This window comes from Sinohyriopsis cumingii, chromosome 11, assembly GCF_028554795.1.
Source record: "Sinohyriopsis cumingii isolate HCF-2022 chromosome 11, ASM2855479v2, whole genome shotgun sequence".
In the NCBI taxonomy this organism is placed as follows: domain Eukaryota; kingdom Metazoa; phylum Mollusca; class Bivalvia; order Unionida; family Unionidae; genus Sinohyriopsis; species Sinohyriopsis cumingii.
The window spans coordinates 68,267,514-68,286,164 of record NC_142971.1 but is presented as its reverse complement, the minus strand read 5'-3'; the positions used below and the strand labels follow the sequence as shown (position 1 = coordinate 68,286,164).

The window sequence follows — 18,651 nt, the reverse complement described above, 5'->3', positions numbered from 1 at the left end:
TAAGCATCATTTGGACAATTCACAGATAAATCTGAACCTATTAAGAGCTAACTTTAAGAAATTATTGTAATTTTTTTTATTTATTAAAGAAAGAAGGAAATATTTTATTGGTATGTATTTGATTTATTGGAGCAGCCTCAAACTGGAGAGAAACCTGATTTGTATAATACCAGGCCAGCAATAAATTGGGTCAAGAAATGTCGCTGTTTGGTTTAATCAGTACTAGTGCAGGTGGTTATTCAAATTTTCGTATACACTCTGCTTTCTTTGTGACATCATTGTGTGACATTAAGTCTGGTTTATTTTGGATAACACCCCTTGTTTGGCCTTGCCAAAAACTGTTGTTATACTTTAACATTGATTTTTCCATATATATCTCAGGGTATTTGTATAATGATCTTCCAAGAAACATTGATCAACAAGAAGCAAAACAAAGTGAATAAACCCTATTTAAAGGTATGCATAATCAAATTCTCAAAATTAAATGTACTAAACTATTATGCCCATATACTTCATGCCTGTTTTTATGGTGCATGTATGGAGTTTCAGCTGATGTTTATTATCATAGCAATCCTGAGGATCAGACTTATTGAGTTTTGGTTATCAGTGTCCCTGTATATCTCGTATCAGCCCCTTGTGGCTCCACATACAGATGTCTGACACTCTTCATAACCCTGACTCTCCTGAGTCTATCTTCCTGATGTATTCCTAAAGAAAAATTCAGAGCTTGGCTGGTGCAGTGTGTTGTGACAGGATTTGCCCCATTATGCCAAAGATTATGTATATTTACAATAAAGTTTATATTGAAACTATGTATTGTGTTATTTAAATGACCTGTATTGCTGGAAAAGACTATGCCAAACACCTAATGACCTGCATGACTTTCAGTTATGGCAATCATCGTTCAATACTATGAATTTACACGTGAGGTTAGCAGTTTTCCTGGTTTAAAGTTTGAATTAAAGCTGTCATTTTTATTGGCACTGTACTTAAATTTGTTGATGCACAATTGGCACTGTACTTAAATTTGTTGATACGCAATTGGCACTGTACTTAAATTTGTTGATGTGCCTTTGATGGTTAAGGGACTTCAAAGGCCAATCATTTTATATTTCAGATCCTTGTATATTTGGTGCTTAAATTTGTGGGACTGCGATCTTGTAGCTCCTGATCATGGTGCAGCATTAAACATTTTTCATTATTCTCTATTGAGGTTTCTCTAACTGGAGAAGGATGCTTGTGATGGAGCCAGACCCAGATGAACACCTGCACCCTGGGGAGGAGGATCTGGCCTGGACAGAGGAAAGGGCAAATCTATTTAAAGGTAGTATTCTGATTATAATGATAGGGGCCAGAGAGGGCACTGATGTAAAGTCTCATAGACATCACTGTGCATTAGGGTTCTATTCTCAGGGCCAGCATATTATGTTTGGTTGCCACATATCAGTGTTTTGGGGTTTCATTAAAGAACCATATTCATCACTACCATTTATTTAAGGAATATTTAATATACAGCTTGCTCTAATATATTTCAAGCTGTCATGTATTTTGTCAGGCAATTTTAAAAATGGTATGATATTAATTTTATTTAAAGACTAACATTTCATTTACATAATTTAAACATTTTCCATAGATGTCAAACCACGGGGTCAGTACAGCTTGATATCTGATGCAGCCCGCAGTGTGATATCCACAGAAAAACAGTGTGCTTTCTTCTGTGGAGGAAAAAAATGCAAATACTGCATAGGAAAAGGATGGAAGAAGGAGGAGATGGTCATTCCTGGACTGTATTCTCAATGGTATATATTTCAATATTGGAAATAAGTATTTGGGTCATAGAGTGGTCTGTGTACAAATGTGTATATACTTGTTAGTAATTTAGGTATATTATTTTATTTGTTATTTATTTAGTATTTGATTTCAGTGATAAAATATAACTACATATATGGATAAATTTAAAGTCGAACTATGTGTAGAATTCAACCTCTGCTCAGTCAGCTTATGTCCCTTCGTTTCAGAAAGATTCCACATTTCCTGCCTGCTAGTTGTCAATTAGTGTGTTTTACTGCATTTCAGTTATCTTGTTGCATTTTTTCCATTCTAATGGCTGTTTTAATAAAAATGTTATGCACTGTATGTACTTTTTGAATTAGTGCTAGATTTTCTATAGATAGGAATGATGAAACTGCTATTCCTCGAAAACTTTATTCATAGCATTTTTATTCTGCTAATGATAGTACCATATATATTCACTTATAAGTCCCACTGCAAACTGCACAGACCCAGATCTGCTGTTGCATAATATGCTGGCAGATCTGGGTCTGTGCAGTTTGTTAGGACTAATCAGTAGGACAAGCAACATAGACCCTGATCTGAAGGTGTAGTGTGTTTTGGCAGGTTAAGGTCTTTGTGGTTTTGCAGTTTCACTTGACTGATATGTGAGTATGTGTGGTACCTGTGTTAAGTCTTGAAGCTTTTATCTTGACAGTGACTGCTTTTGAATCTCTGCATATGTATTAAATCAAGTTATGAGGAATTTTTTTAATTGTCATGTCAAAAAAATTCTTGTAGACAAGTGCATCAAAATGTTGTAATTAATGTTTCAGAACAGCATACAGCATGTCATTGTTTTAGTCACTTTATAAAGGGATCAGATTTATTTAAACTATTTCCTTTTTGTTGTAGGGTAACTGACAAAATACTCGCTATGGCCAGGCCAACAAATGATGGACTACAAAAGTATGATCAACTGAAGGAATTCAAGAAGTAAGGCTCAAAATAACATCACAGTTCACTCAAAATTTATAGGTTTTCAGTTCACTTTCAAACACAGGTTGAGGCCATTACGTTTGCGAAGTCACTTAAATTAAAGGATGGAATGTACCTCACAAATGGTTGTTGTTGTTGTTGTTATGGGGTTTTACGCCATATTTCAGCACACGATAGGCAATGCATGGCGGTCAGTATTAATGGTGGAGGAAGAACCCAGAAAAACCCCGGGAAGAACCACTAACCCACGAGAAGCTACTGGCGAGCTTTCTCACATACCCACGTTAGCCGAATCCTAGACTCGAACCAATGCAGACAGAGGTGAGATGACAGTGATCCATAATGGAGAGCGCTTTAGACCACTTGGCCACTCGGGGTCCCCCCTCAAAAATGGGAAAGAACCATTTCTTATACAGTGCTGTGATTTCGCTAGACAAACTGTTATCCTCTGTGTTTTACTGACTATGGAGGAGAACAACCTTACAAGCTACCATTCAATGGCAGATGGTGTACATGTACATATCAGACAGTTTGGATCTCTATATGCAATCAAACCAGATATTCATCTACCTAAAACGTAATAATAATTTAGACCTTAAACTGTTAATGCATAGTGGGAAGGGAAACTGGTTCTCATATGCTACTCACAGTAGAGTGAGAATTGAATGCAAATAAATACAAAAGTATAGAAAAATAACATTAATTTTGCTGCAAAAATTAAAGTAGCTGTAATAATATTTTCATTTTACATTTGTCAGAAACACTTAACTATATTGTAATGTCGTCTTGGCTCAGTAAATTTTAAATTACATAACAAAATGAGTCATTTATTTTGTGGATTCTGATGTACATTAGATTTGTTTGGTTTGTTACTTTATGGCACAGTAACACATATAGGCTATTTAATACTGAGAAAATTGAAATAAAGTACCTTGCCCAAGGACACACCTTGGTAGTTGAACCAGGCTGGTCCAATGATAGGATTCAAAAGCATGCGTCCTTTTGGTCATGAGTCAGACACACTAACTACTGAGCCACCGTAGCAAGCCCAGTGTACAATAAACATACACAATCAATAAATTGCCAGCAAATCGACCAATCCCTGTGAATTTGTATGAATGCTCTCACACATATGAGCTTTAAAAGTGTAACAAATTGACACTGGTTATGAGTTAATTGCCAGAACTTGCAAACTGTATTACTCATTTACTGACTTGACTAACCGTCCATCTAGTTCACCCTTATATACAACTTCAAGTTCTGCAGGTTGTCCCATGGTGTATAATTCCTGTAATGCAATAACCATTTTTGGTCACATTAACTTAGATATCTTTATTATTTTTTTGGTCCATGTTGAACTTGATTCCTTTTCTACAACAAATGCCAGAGTGGGTGATAAAGAGCAGTCATCATGTGTAATTAGTCTAAACCTGTATTGAAAAACAAACTCAATCAACATTCAAAATGTGAAGGAAAGATTAAGAGAGCATTTTCTACAGTTGAGAAATTTTTCTTTAAAGAGGAGCCTATAACCGCTGTCAATTTAACATCAGCAACTAATTAAATATTTCATGTCTTCAAGCTTTTGAGGAAGTGGCAAGGTTTATATGATTGTGTTTGTCTCTGCATGTGTTCATAATATTGCACATCTTTTCTACACTATTAAACATACAACCTTCCAAGCAGAACAATTCTCCTGGTGTAGCAAAGCCTCCCATTCCCCCCATAATGTTTAAAAGTTTGTTTTTATTATAAAAAAACTGTGATATAAAATTGCAGAGTTTTAATGTATAGAGTGTGTTAATATATCTATCCAGGTTATTCATATGGCTGTGTTGTTAGGGTATTAGAACAATGTGATCATTCCGATGTCTGCTATATCTACACATTTCCAGTTTGATAAGATAGTAGAAATTTTGATGAGTGGTGAGAAGCTGCATATTAAGTTAGATGATGGACAATTCAGCTAATGGCAATTTGACACAAATTTTGGGGGGCCCCAAGTGGCCGAGTGGTCAAAAGCACTCACTATTATGGATCACTGCCATCTCACATCAGTCTGCATGGGGTTTGAATATCAGGCTCGGCCAATGTGGGTATGTGAGAAAACGCTGGTAGCTTCTCATGGGTTGGTGGTTCTTTGCCAGGTTCTTCCTCCACCAGTTATACTGGCCACCATGTATAGCCTATCATCTGTTGAATCATGGCATTAAACCATATAACAATAACAGCAACACAAATTTTGTTGATGAATTCAGTAACAGTTATTGAAGTGTGCTGTTCTTGTTCTTTTGAAAATCCTCGTAGTTGGAGATGAAATGTGATTAGGTTTTGTAAAATTTTATCATTTTACCTTTCTTGGCTGTTTCATCATGAGATTTAAAAATGGATGTGGTAAGCAGTGGTTGGTAGATGTACTGTAGTTGCCGCCTGTAAGTCAATGTGAAGTATAATCAAATTTGCAGATTTTATCAATTTTTCCATCCTTCATCCATATATAAGTCAATGCTGAGTATAAGATGAGGCCATATCAATACTCAGCATTGTCTTTTTCACTATAATTCATTCCAGACAGCAATTTTATCATATCTGCATCTCAGTACATTTTCAGGTCAGCATCATAAATGTAGCAAATAGTACCTAATTTGTTTCATATCAAATATTTTAAATGAATAAGGTAGTTTTAGCTACATTTAACGATGCTGAACTGAAAATATACTGAGTTACAGATGGGATAAAATTTAAATGTTCAGCTCCAAAGTGGAATGCAGGATCAGCGGAATGCAGATGCCTATAAGATTCTGTCTTTGGGATTTGAGATTTAAGACATTTGTCAAATGACGATAAAAACAAAAGTCAGTGGCTACTGCTATGGAAATTGAAACTGACATGAATCCTATTCTAATGATAGAAGTAATGCTAGATTGTTGGAACCACACTGACCACATGCAGATGAATGTAGACAAATAATTTTGTGTTTACACATAATAGTGGATTTATGGACACTGTAAATCCTACACTGTAAATGGACACTGTAAGTCTTACTACTCAAGATAAGAGCACTTAGCTTCTGCATGTAAAATTGGCATTTGACGATGACTTCCTAAAGACTTGGGTTGGAAATACTGGTGGAAGTTCTACAAAGTCAGGACCTTACAATACAGTGACCATTTTCCAAGATTTTTATATACAGAAATTTAAACCTGGACAGATTATTTGTCACGTATGGCACAGGCCAACAGACTGGTACCTGCTTGGAAAAGTGAACCACCAAAATCTAATGCTAATTCCTATTACCTGCAATAGGGAAATTGCATTGCTGATGCTAAAATGCTTTTTCCACAGTTTTGTTTTGAAGAAGGGGAGGGAGGTATATGTATTCCATTGCATTTTTCTTCTTGTACATCATGATCAAAATAAAATATGCTACGACATGATTAGAGATTTCAGCTCTTCTTCGTGCTGTTTTGTACCTTACAGAATCTACTTAGGTAAAACTTTTGTCAAAGCAGAAAACATTAATAAATTAAATAGTAAATGCTAACTTTTAAAATACATTTCCATACTCCTTCAGTTTCAAAGTTTAAATATTAACAATAGTTATATCACTATAGATTCCATTTAGGTTAAATCCCAAGAATGAACATTTAGCATGCTGTGTAATTTTCTTTGCCATTACAAGAACCTCTCCATTCCCAACAAATAAGATTATCCTTTTTGTGTCAGTGCATATTATCCTATATGTATCAGTGCATATTATCTTATATGTGTCAGTGCATATTATCCTATATGTATCAGTGCATATTATCCTATATGTATCAGTACATATTATCCTTTATGTGTCAGTGCATATTATCCTATATGTATCAGTGCATATTATCCTATATGTATCAGTACATATTATCCTTTATGTGTCAGTGCATATTATCCTGTATGTGTCAGTGCATATTATCCTATATGTATCAGTGCATATTATCCTTTATGTGTCAGTGCATATTATCCTGTATGTGTCAGTGCATATTATCCTATATGTATCAGTGCATATTATCCTATATGTATCAGTACATATTATCCTTTATGTGTCAGTGCATATTATCCTGTATGTGTCAGTGCATATTATCCTATATGTATCAGTGCATATTATCCTTTATGTGTCAGTGCATATTATCCTGTATGTGTCAGTGCATATTATCCTTTATGTATCAGTGCATATTATCCTGTATGTGTCAGTGCATATTATCCTGTATGTGTCAGTGCATATTATCCTATATGTATCAGTGCATATTATCCTATATGAGTCCATGCGTTTACACTTCTTGTAGTTAGGAAGCATTTGGTTTTGATCTTTGCTGATGCTAGTTGTTAATTTTAATTGATCTGACAGTTCTGTTGGCAGGTACAAAAGGTGTCATTAGTTGAGAAACTTGCAAGAGTTACAACTTACCTGGCATTACATGGTACTGTATTCACAATAACAACCTATGAGAAGCCTCATTTTCCTACTAGTTGCCTCATTAATTTGATCTGGTTTGCATAATCTTGCTCTGAGACAGGTGTTAGCTGGAATGACCTCACCACAGCTGCAGCATATTTAAGTAACATGCAAATAACACTGCAAAGCAATTCATCCTGAAATCTCTCTCTCTCTCCTCTCTCATATTGGAGCATATTTTATTTGATCATGAGGTGCAGGATGTAAAATGTCTCGGTTATTCATTTTTTTTAACTTTTCAGTTCTAATTCACATATATGTAATAAATTTAAACAATATATATTACTAGTGCATGCTGTTTTAGCTGAATTGTATTTCATGTGTGTGAATTTAGTAGTGATGATCATGTAAATATTTTTAAATCCTTCTCAGTGTCGGGTCCTATAGTCCTATTGAGACTCCTGGGTGATGACCTGTGTGTCAGCTGGTATCTAATGTGATTTTCATTGACACTTCTTGTTCAAAATCATGTTGGTTTTTAGTAAGACTTCCAAGTAATGGCCTTAGTGTTATCACAAAAACTGTAGTTTTTAATGAGACTTCTGAGTCATGAACGATGTGTCAAGACTATCTCATGAGGTTTTCATTGAGACTTCTGGGTCATAACCAGTTTTTCAGCACATATCTCATGGCATTTTCAAAGAGACTCCTAGGTCATGATCTATGCATCAACATATGTCTCATGAGGTTTCAATGAGACAGCTGGGTCATGCCCAGGGGGCATACAGTTGTGGCCCAGATATGTCATAGGTTAAAAGCTATATACGTCCCCATTCTTTAAACATATATACACTCACTGGTCATGAAAAGAAGAATTCAGATACGCAAGCAACATTCTCTTATTGGTCTATACTTAGCCACCCTCCAACCCAAAAGATTCTTCTGTGAGGTCATCGATTTAGTACGTTGAAGAAATTGGGGAAGTTTGGGAATATGTGGTTTTACAAACACTCTTTACCTTGGAAAATCTTTTTCTGCTGGTAAGTTCACACTGCATGTTAAAAACGAAACCACACAGGACATTAGATTTATCATTCTACTTATCTTAATTTATTTATCTGCAGACAGGGTATCCAGAGTATCCTGAACCTTCAGACCCCAGGAGAGCATGCAGACTGTGGACCAAATAAGCTGGACCCCAGTGGTTTCTCCTACAACCCACAGGCATTCATGGATGAGCAAAGTAAATAGAAGGCATAAATACAACTGGATTATTGGGAGGTGGCAGTGGGCAGTGGTAGTTCTTTGAATTGAAAAATAAAAGAATTTCCTGGCCTAAGTTGCTGTAAAAAAAGGTGTTTACTGACTTGCTGGCCCTAACCATGTGCCCTTAATATAATAGAGTGAAACAATCCTTTCTCTTAAATAAGGAATCTAAAACTGTTTAATTGTAGAGACATTCTGCCCCACCCTCCTCTTTAAAAATTGTTCAGCTTTAAATGAAAAAGAAGCATATAATGTATTCGAATTCACAAAGTTTTGTGTTTTAGCTTTATATTTAGTCAAATAAAGTTAAACAATGTCAACATTGTTGAACCGTTTCATAGTCAAAATTTAACAAAAATGTTTTAGAATCAAGACTGACTGTATTGTATATGTCTAGCCATGCATTTTGCATTGTTTGCTATCTAAGCCAATATCCATGGTAATTAATCTAGCAACAATCTTTTTTCAGGTTTATGATGGGCTTATTTAAGTTTGGAATAACATTCAGGTGAAATCATCATCCTTGTCCATAAAATATTGGTTCAGCATGTATGGAAAGCGAACAACGTAACCCCACCATAAATCATTTAGACAGGAGGGAGAAGTCACTTCACCTGAGTAAAATATCTCAGATCCCAAACATTTCCCAAGTGAAACAAATCAATATTTGCCAGAATGGCATGTTCATTGCCAATCCCCAGTAGTATTATTACTGCCAGAAATTTGATCACAACAAAGATGGCGGTAAGAGGAAACCATCACACACCCCAATTTGGGTATAATTGCCATGATGGATCATCTTGTGCAGATTTCTAAGACAACCACTTCTCTTGCTTCAGAGACTGCCCTAAGAGGAAGCATGAGAAGAAAATACATCAGATAAAATACGTAGATGATGGTTTTCATATATTGACCCATTAGATAAATACACCTCCTTTTAGAACACAGAATAAAAAGGACTTTCAACCTGATTGGTTAACTGCAGACATGCTAGATGCTGTGAAAACTCTTGGTTATTTCAGATCTGTTGGTCAACAAGCACATTACAGAATATGGATAAATGTTGTAACCTAAATGATCAGTGGGGCAAGGAAGAATTTCCATCAGTTAGCTTTAGAAAAATAATTGAAATAAGAAATCAATGTGGAAAGCTTATAACAAAGTTGGTGTAGGTAAACACATTCCATAAAATCACCCCGGATTACAGTGAGATCCAAAATCAAATAGCATGGTCCAGGAAGGCCTGGTTATTGATGAAGATGTTGAAATAGCAAACAAATTTAATAAATTTTTTCTTAGCATAGTTTCCAGAATTTAGTAACCCATTATAAAATTTTATCATGTTAAAGTAAGAAATTTCTGTTCAGACAATATTCCAGCCAACACAGAATATTCATTCTCCACAGTTACATATGAACAAGTTCTAAAACTCTTTCAAAGAATTGAGACAACAAAAACAGCAGGCCTTGATACATTGGACCATGTCTCCTGATGTTGCAAAAAATATATTATCTAATGTCTTGGTTTACATAATATAGGCATATCCACCTCAGTGTTTCCTCAAGACACGGAACTTGGCAAAATTTGCCTCCATTCACATGTCTGGCAGCAAAGAAAATGTCAGTAATTACAGACTCTTAAATAACAGCTATGTCAAAACTACTCTAAAAACATATTCATGACAGCATCTTGACGTACCTGTCAACGTATTACTTACTTCACCAAACCCAAATACGGTTAAGAGAAAACCACTCCTGTGAGATAGCTTTGGTCTCAACAATAAATATATGGTTTACTACCCTTAATCAAAAGTTTTAGACTTTTTATTGATCAGAATATCCTTATCACTAAATTGAGTTGGTTTACAACATATCCAACAAAGAAAAAATAGTGTGTCAAAACAGTAGCAGTTTTTCTAAAGAAGAACCTGTTATACATGGAGTACAACAGGGATCAATCCTCGGTCCACTCCTCTTTCTCATTTTCATATATGATCTGCCTAGGAAAATTAGGAAATGACCTATATGCAGATAACACTATTCTCTCAGATTTCAGATGGCTAAATTCATACTAGATGTGTACCTTCAGGTAACCTAGATTAGATTCATGGGGGAAGGAGAATAATATTAAAATAAACACAAACACGGTTAAAGCATTAATGATTACTACTCAGCAAAAGACAGCAAAATTGGAAAACAACAATTTGAAACTTAAGTGGAATGAAATATTTTTACAGATAGTTACACGTTACAAAAATCTTAGGGATGATGGTTGATGGTTGAGTGAACATATTCAAGGCGTATGTCATGAAGTCAGTTAATGTTGACTGTGGTTTTTAAGCAAGATAAGACCATATCTATCAACTAAACATACATTAATATATTACAAAAATTATATACAGTTACACTTGGACTACTGTAATGTTATATATGTGGAAACATATCTGAGAAGAATATTATTCTAATTGCAATCAACAACTTGCAGACTCATCTTAGATAATGCTGAAAACATGCATAATCCATGAATGATAGCAAAATGTTCATGGTAAGACAACAAATACTTTTTTTATAACCACTGGCTACAGTAATGATAAATGATTGAAACTGAACAAAGATTGAATTTAAAAAATCTCCTTGACTTTTGGAAGGATCAGACAGTCCTTTCATTGACCTTAGCTCATTGATAACTTTGGAAGTCTAGAAAATGTTAATTCCCCTGATATCATGTTAGGGAAACGACTTAAAAGTCCCATACTTTCACAGCATCAATACATACATCTGACACCATTATAGAATGTAAGGATAAAGTAATTGGTCTGTTGATAGAACATGACCCAATAACTGTCTGTAGACCTTTCTGAATAAAACTACATATATATAGTTATAGGTCAGAGGAAGAATGTAAATCATCAGAAAAAAATAAAACTCTTCAGATCATCATTTATGTCAATATTACATTGCAGGATGTAGCCATTAAGAGTCCATGCACAAAACTCCTATATTTTGCTCAGTACCGTACATTTTTCCTTAAGCACTTTGCTCTGACAGATTGAATAGATACCAGCACTTTGGTGACTTGAACAGCCACACACACTTTGAAGCTGCAAAGATATTATCGAGAGAGGAAAGAAAAAGGAGGACTTTGTTCCCAAACATAATTATTGCCTTTTTAATGATAAATTATATACCTACCTGCATTATGCCACAGGTGTTTGCTTGTCCTTTGATCTTATCATCTGCCATTCATCACTTTTACTTGACTTCTCTGGGGACTTTGGTGATGAACTCAGCAGAACCACTTCCCAATATATTTATCAGGTAATACTTATAAACTTCAAGGTCAGAGATGAAAATTTAATAAGGCAGATTAGGAAACCTTTCATTGCATCTGTGAATCAAATTTAACACCTGATGATTTTCAAAATGTGGTGCATCCAATACACTTACTTACTAAAATGCTTCTTGATGTTACTGGGCATACAATACCAGCTCTGGCAATTCCTAAACATGTAAACAAACCATTGTTTAATGCTTGCAAACAAATCAACAGGGAACCAAAAGGATCATTGGAGATTACAATGCCAATCCAATAGCTGAAAATCTGAGTAGATACCATATGTACCAAGTTAGAATACCATATATACTAAGCTAAAATACACATACACCAAGCTATAATATCATATATACCAAACTAAAATACCATATATACCAAGTCAGAATACCATATATATAACAAACTAAAATATCATCTGTACCAAGTTAGAATAACAAATAAATGCCAAGCTAAATTACCATATGTACCAAGCTAAAATACCACATATACCAAGCTAAAATATATATACACCAAGTTAGAATACCATATATGCCAAGCTAAAATATCACATATATCATGTCAGATTACTGTGTATATACTAAGCTAAAATATATATACCAAGCTAAAGTACCATAAATACTATATATACCAAGCTAAAATACAATATATACCAAACTAAAATATCATTCATGCCAAGCTAAAATGCCATGTATACCAAGCTAAAATGACATGTATACCAAGCTAAAATATAAGATATACCAAGCTAAATTATCATATATACCAAGCTAAAAGACCATATGTACCAAGCTAAAATATAATATATACCAAGCTAAAATATCATATATACCAAGCTAAAATACCATATATACCAAGCTAAAATATCTTTCATACCAAGCTAAAATACCATATATACCAAAATAAATACCATATATAGCAAGTTAAAATGTCATATGTACAAAGCTAAAGTACCACATATATATATATATATATATATATATATATATATATATATATATATATATATATATATAACTGAATTACCATATATACCAAGCTAAAATACCATATATACTGATTTAAAATAATATATATACCAAGCTAAAATATATTATATACCAATCTAAAATATACAACCAAGCTAAAATACCATATATACCAAGTTAAAATATATACACAAAGCTAAATTACCATATATACCAAACTAAAAGACCATATATACCAAATTAAATGCCATACACACCAAGTTAAAATATCATATATACAAAGCTAAAGTACCATATATACTAAGCTAAACTACCATATATATATATACATATATATATATATATATATATATATATATATATATATATATATATATATATATATATATATATATATATATATATATATATATATATATATATACACCAAGCTAAAATACCATACATACCAAGCTAAAATGCCATATATACCAAGCTAAATCTGATTATACCACCAGGGATACCAAGAGGAAAAGATGGAGATCTCATATCTCCAGGTTGAACTTATCTTCTGTATTAAATCAGTATGGAATATGGTAAAGACATTCATTGGCAAAAATGAAAACAAATGTATGAAACCCTTTTTAAAAAAACTCTTAAATTAATCAATACCATATTAAAACTTTTAAACACACTAGTCAAAATATTTTCCAATATTTTGAAAGATTGATATTTCTGAATTAAGGTGGCTACCACCCTCTCTGAAACTGATCCTCAGGATATGGATATATCTCACAGCATCATATTGTTTGTCTCCCTTGTTGAAAGTCTCACTATTTTATATTTTGATGTTTATATTTCAGAAATAAACTTTTAACACTTTATTTTCTAATTTGAATGATGGACTCAGTATTGATACAGTAAAATATGTTTCAAAATTCACCTTTAAAGGTGGGTAAGTTAAGTTAAACAAAAGCTTTAAAAAATAACAGGCCTTGAAAAGTCATAAATGTAATCCAAAGAGTATGTGAAATGAGAGCTTGGTCATATGGCCCTGATTGCAGACAGTTCAAAAGATGAAGTTAAGGTCATAGCTGCCAGTGCAACACCACATGACACCATCTTGATCTGGTTTTCTGAATAACCTCTATTTTTAGAGTAGAAATTACAGTCACATTCAAATTTGTGAGCAGATCATCAAAACCTATCAAAAAACAAATTCCATCATCTTTAATTCTTTTTCCACACTGAAATCCTTACAAACCTTAAATGTAAAAATCCCATTAATATCCCAGATTTACAGAAACATGATTTATTTGGAAGAAATATTATACCTTTGTAAAAATGTTAACATCTGTATTTTATTTATTGATGCTTTTGCTATTTTTGTTTGAGTTATGTCCTTATTGTCCTTTTGCTGAATGCAGGTAAGATTTAATCTTATTAGGTCTTTAAGTTTGTTCTTGCAGTCGAAATAAGTGAGTTTTGAGAGCCCTCATGAATGTGATCACTGTGTCTTTGTGTCTAAGTTCAGTGGGCAATTCATTCCACGTTGCTGGGCCCTGGTATGCAAAAGAACGCTGTCTATATGACTTTGTTTACATCGTGGGAATAATGAGTATACGATTGTCAGTAGAGGAGCATAAGTATCTTGCTGGTGTGTGTACACATGGGTGAGGTCGGATAGGTATGTTGGACTAGAGTCCGACAGTGAAACGTAGCATAGAGAACAAATTTTGTGTTTGATTCTGGATCGAATGGATAGCCATTGTAGGGTATAGAACAGCAGGGAGGTGTGCTCTGATCATGGTACTCTAAGTATGATCCGAGCAGCTGTGTTTTGAACTTTTTGAAGTTTCTGGAGCAGATATTGAGATGAACCAGACAGAATTGAGTTACAATAGTCCAGTCTTGAAAGTACTAATGAACACAAGTATTTTAGTGGCATCAACTGAAACATGCATATCCTGAATTTTTTTTTAAGAGTTCAAGTCCCTATTGATACTAAATATAGTAATTTACATGAGTTTGTGAATGCAACTATTATTGCAGTTTTCAATAGATTGCTGTGAAACATCATATATTGTGGTCATCATAAAAAGATATGCATGACGACTAATCATTGTTCAGAATGACTATAGACTCTTTTGGCTATAGGCACATTTCTGTCATTGTGGTAGGGGTGGGGTGATGGTGAGACAGTGTTATATTTACATGAGTAAATTGCTCACCATTAATCTAGTTGAAACTCAAGATCGAAACACTGAAGCATGCTCCTTCATAGTGACATGTTTCATTTAATTCGAAATATTACTTTTGAAAAGCATGTTGACATTGATATATTAAAAAATACTTGTCTTGGCATGCTTTTCATTAGACAATCTCTTTTAGCAATGTTTGTGGAGAATGTCACTTGTTTTAACACTCTTCACATGAATTTGCTTCAGTATGTGACACTGTTGTACATATGCTTTGGTGAAAAATATAATATTGCAGAACAATATCAATAGCACAAAGAAAACTCAAGTTTATTGGAAAAATTGAAGATAGAATCAAGGATTTTACTGGTCGGGTGATACACTTACTGAAACTCAATTTATTGGCTATTTTTTCTCATTACAGTTGTATTTGAATTTGATGAATTGAATAAATAATAAATGGTTGTTTTTGTTTCTGGTATGTAAAACTTTGTATTACATGGTATCCGGAAGTAGAGAAATTCTTAGAGTTAGAAGTTACTGCTGTGGTGACCTGAAAGAATTAAAGAGATATTTGTTATTTTTCTAGAAGCTGTGCAGATTTAATGAATTGCTTATGTGAATTTGTCAACCTGAATTTCTCATATTGGCTACATCTATGAATAGATTTACTGTTACTGTAAATATGTTTGAGTAATGTCATTATTTATTTTTCAGTTTTTCTTCTATAATTATGGCTGGTAAGTATAAAATCAAAACAGTATTATTTTGATAGGATTTTAATTGACCCAGATGAAATGTTACTGACCTAAGCACACATATGAGGTTTGTTTTTAAATATGCAATGGGGCGTTAAAACATTAAATATCTTGAAGTTGCTAAGCAGTTAATTTTTTAAAAATAATAATGTAATCTGATAACAGTTAGAGACAACAAATATATAATCCTCTGTCATAAAAAGTTGTCTAAAATTATGCAGACTGTTGCAGATTCTGTGCATCTGTCTTCGTTGTAAGCAATTAGTACATGTTTTCATATGTAGATTTAATAATAATTTATCAAGAATATATCCCTCTTTTTTTACATGTGTTCTATATCTTATAGTCAGTTGTCGAGGGATATATTTTGTCAGAAGGTCATTTTTATTGGTTATTTGTTCTCTTTGTGATTAAAAAGCAATTTAACAAAAATATTTCACAAGTTTATTTTCTGATACTATAGCATACAAGACACAATCCTTTGACCATTTTTGTAGTGGACACCTACTCAAGCAGTCAATAAAAGGGTAACTTCTAAGCTTTGTAGAAAATGTATTTTAAACTTAAGTTTTTTGTTGTTGTGGTATGATTTATTCCTCATGATTATGCAAGGTGCACTGTCACTTTTTCAGGCCAGATTATGAGTTGCCTCCCTTAGTAAAATTATGGACATGGTGAAGGTGATGCAGTTCTCTCTCAGTGAGGGGAAAATAGCAGTACACTGTCATGCAGGGAGGGGTCTGTAGTTATTTTAGAGACAATCTTACATTTTAAGAGCAGTAACCAATTTTCATTGTTTTCATTAGGTATTTTAAATGACTTTTTTTCTCTCATAATTTGGAGATAAGTTTACCTGTCCTATTTTGGAGCATATGACTGATAAATTTATGAATGAAGAGACAAAAGAAAATTGTGATATGAGTATACAGTGCCATCATAAAAGTATGCCAGCCATGATATACTGTTTCAAAAAGTATATGACATCATAAATTATGCAATGATATACTGTTTCACAAAGCATGACATTATATCACAAAGTATGCAATGATATACTGTTTCACAAAGTATGACATGATATCACAAAGTATGCAATGATATACTGTTTCACAAAGTATGACATTATATCACAAAGTATGCAGTGATATACTGTTTCACAAAGTAATTATACTGTTTCACAAAAGTATACATTATATTACAAAGTATGCAATGATATACTGTTTCAAAAAGTATGACATGATATCACAATGAATGCCATAATATCACTATGCAGTAATATACTGTATCATAAAGTATGATATGATATCAGGGCTGTTCTAGTTAAACATACTCCTGGAACCCAGGGAAGTTACTTCTGATGTGGGGCACTGACCCATAGGTGCATATAGATTATTCTTATATTTTAATAAGAACTCTATGAAATAAAAGTACCCTGGCATATATTTCTTAAAGACTGTTTTGCCTGGGTGCCATGTATGTTTAAATGGAACATCCCTCAGTAAAGTATACAGTGATATCACAGAGTATGACATGATATCACTCAGTAAATGGAACCAAGGAATTCAAAGGTTTATCAGTCAAACATTTTGGTTATTGTAGTTTTTTGTTTGAATTTTTATTTATGAAACAAATCTTGAATTTTTTGTTGGCTTTTGCATGCATTACTCCTCATATAATTTGCTTGAGTTTTTATTTTAAGTATAAATGATACAATATTAATCATCTTTTTACACACAAGGCATTAGTTTAGTACAAATGATACAGTATTAATCATCTTTTTACACACAAGGCATTAGTTTAGGTACAAATGATACAGTATTAATCATCTTTTTACACACAAGACTTTAGTTTAGTACAAATGATACAGTATTCATCATCTTTTTACACATAAGAATTAGTACAAATGATACAGTATTAATCATCTTTTTACACACAAGGCATTAGTTTAGTACAAATGATACAGTATTCATCATCTTTTTACACACAAGGCATTAGTTTAGTACAAATGATACAGTATTAATCATCTTTTTACACACAAGGCATTAGTTTAGTACAAATGATACAGTATTAATCATCTTTTTACACATAAGGCATTAGTTTAGTACAAATGATACAGTATTCATCATCTTTTTACACACAAGACTTTAGTTTAGTAAAAGTATCACTAGAATTTCTTGATTGTTGACCTGTGGATATACATACAACACTAAAATTTCTTGTTTTTTTACCAATGGGCATACAAGCAGCACTAGAATTTCTTGATTGTTGACCAATGGGCATACAAGCAACACTAGAATTTCCAGTTTTAAAATGTGACATCCAAAACTATTTTGTTTTCATAATTATAGGAAGAACTGGAGTTATTATTGCCTGTTATCTGATATTTACCAACAGAATGAATTGGAGAGATGCAATACACTATGTACGAGAAAAGAGGTGAGTTGAGTATAATTTATGAAATGATGTAACTATTAGTTGTATAGATTCTGCCTTTGTTAATTTAATTTATATGGAATATGCATATGCTTTATATCAATCACTTCAGTTTTCTTTTAACCTTTAACTAAATTTCATTTGTCTGTTCATCCATTCAACCATTATCCACATTTTCATTTCTGGGGCAGAACTCCAATACTGTTTCAGATATTTCAATGAAATTTTGCACAGATTTTAGACACTTTGTGTATATTTGCCATTTGCTATTCAAAATTCTTCTGTTAAGTATTTTTACATTTTTATCTGTTCATCTATTCAGCATATATCCACTAATCAAACTTAAAATTTTACAGCAAAAGTTGTCATGTCTATCACTTCTGTGTAGATGATGTACATATGAATTACCTATATATCATGTACATATGAATTACCTATAAATCATGTACATATGAATGGCCTATACATTATGTACATTGAATTACCTATATATTATGTACATATGAATTACCTATATATCACGT

General features: G+C 33.1%; 1 pseudogene across 1 annotated transcript in view; it reads left to right on the top strand.

Moving 5' to 3' along the window:
- The window catches only part of LOC149788628 (uncharacterized), a 140,111-nt pseudogene that overhangs the window by 54,095 nt on the left and 67,365 nt on the right, over positions 1 to 18,651 (top strand). Inside the window, exons 3-10 of the transcript XR_016424184.1 lie at positions 1,214 to 1,324; positions 1,634 to 1,799; positions 2,686 to 2,766; positions 8,326 to 8,439; positions 15,133 to 15,136; positions 15,657 to 15,679; positions 16,330 to 16,435; positions 18,043 to 18,130. The product of XR_016424184.1 is annotated as an uncharacterized LOC149788628 (transcript). The remainder of the gene's footprint in view (positions 1 to 1,213; positions 1,325 to 1,633; positions 1,800 to 2,685; positions 2,767 to 8,325; positions 8,440 to 15,132; positions 15,137 to 15,656; positions 15,680 to 16,329; positions 16,436 to 18,042; positions 18,131 to 18,651) is intronic.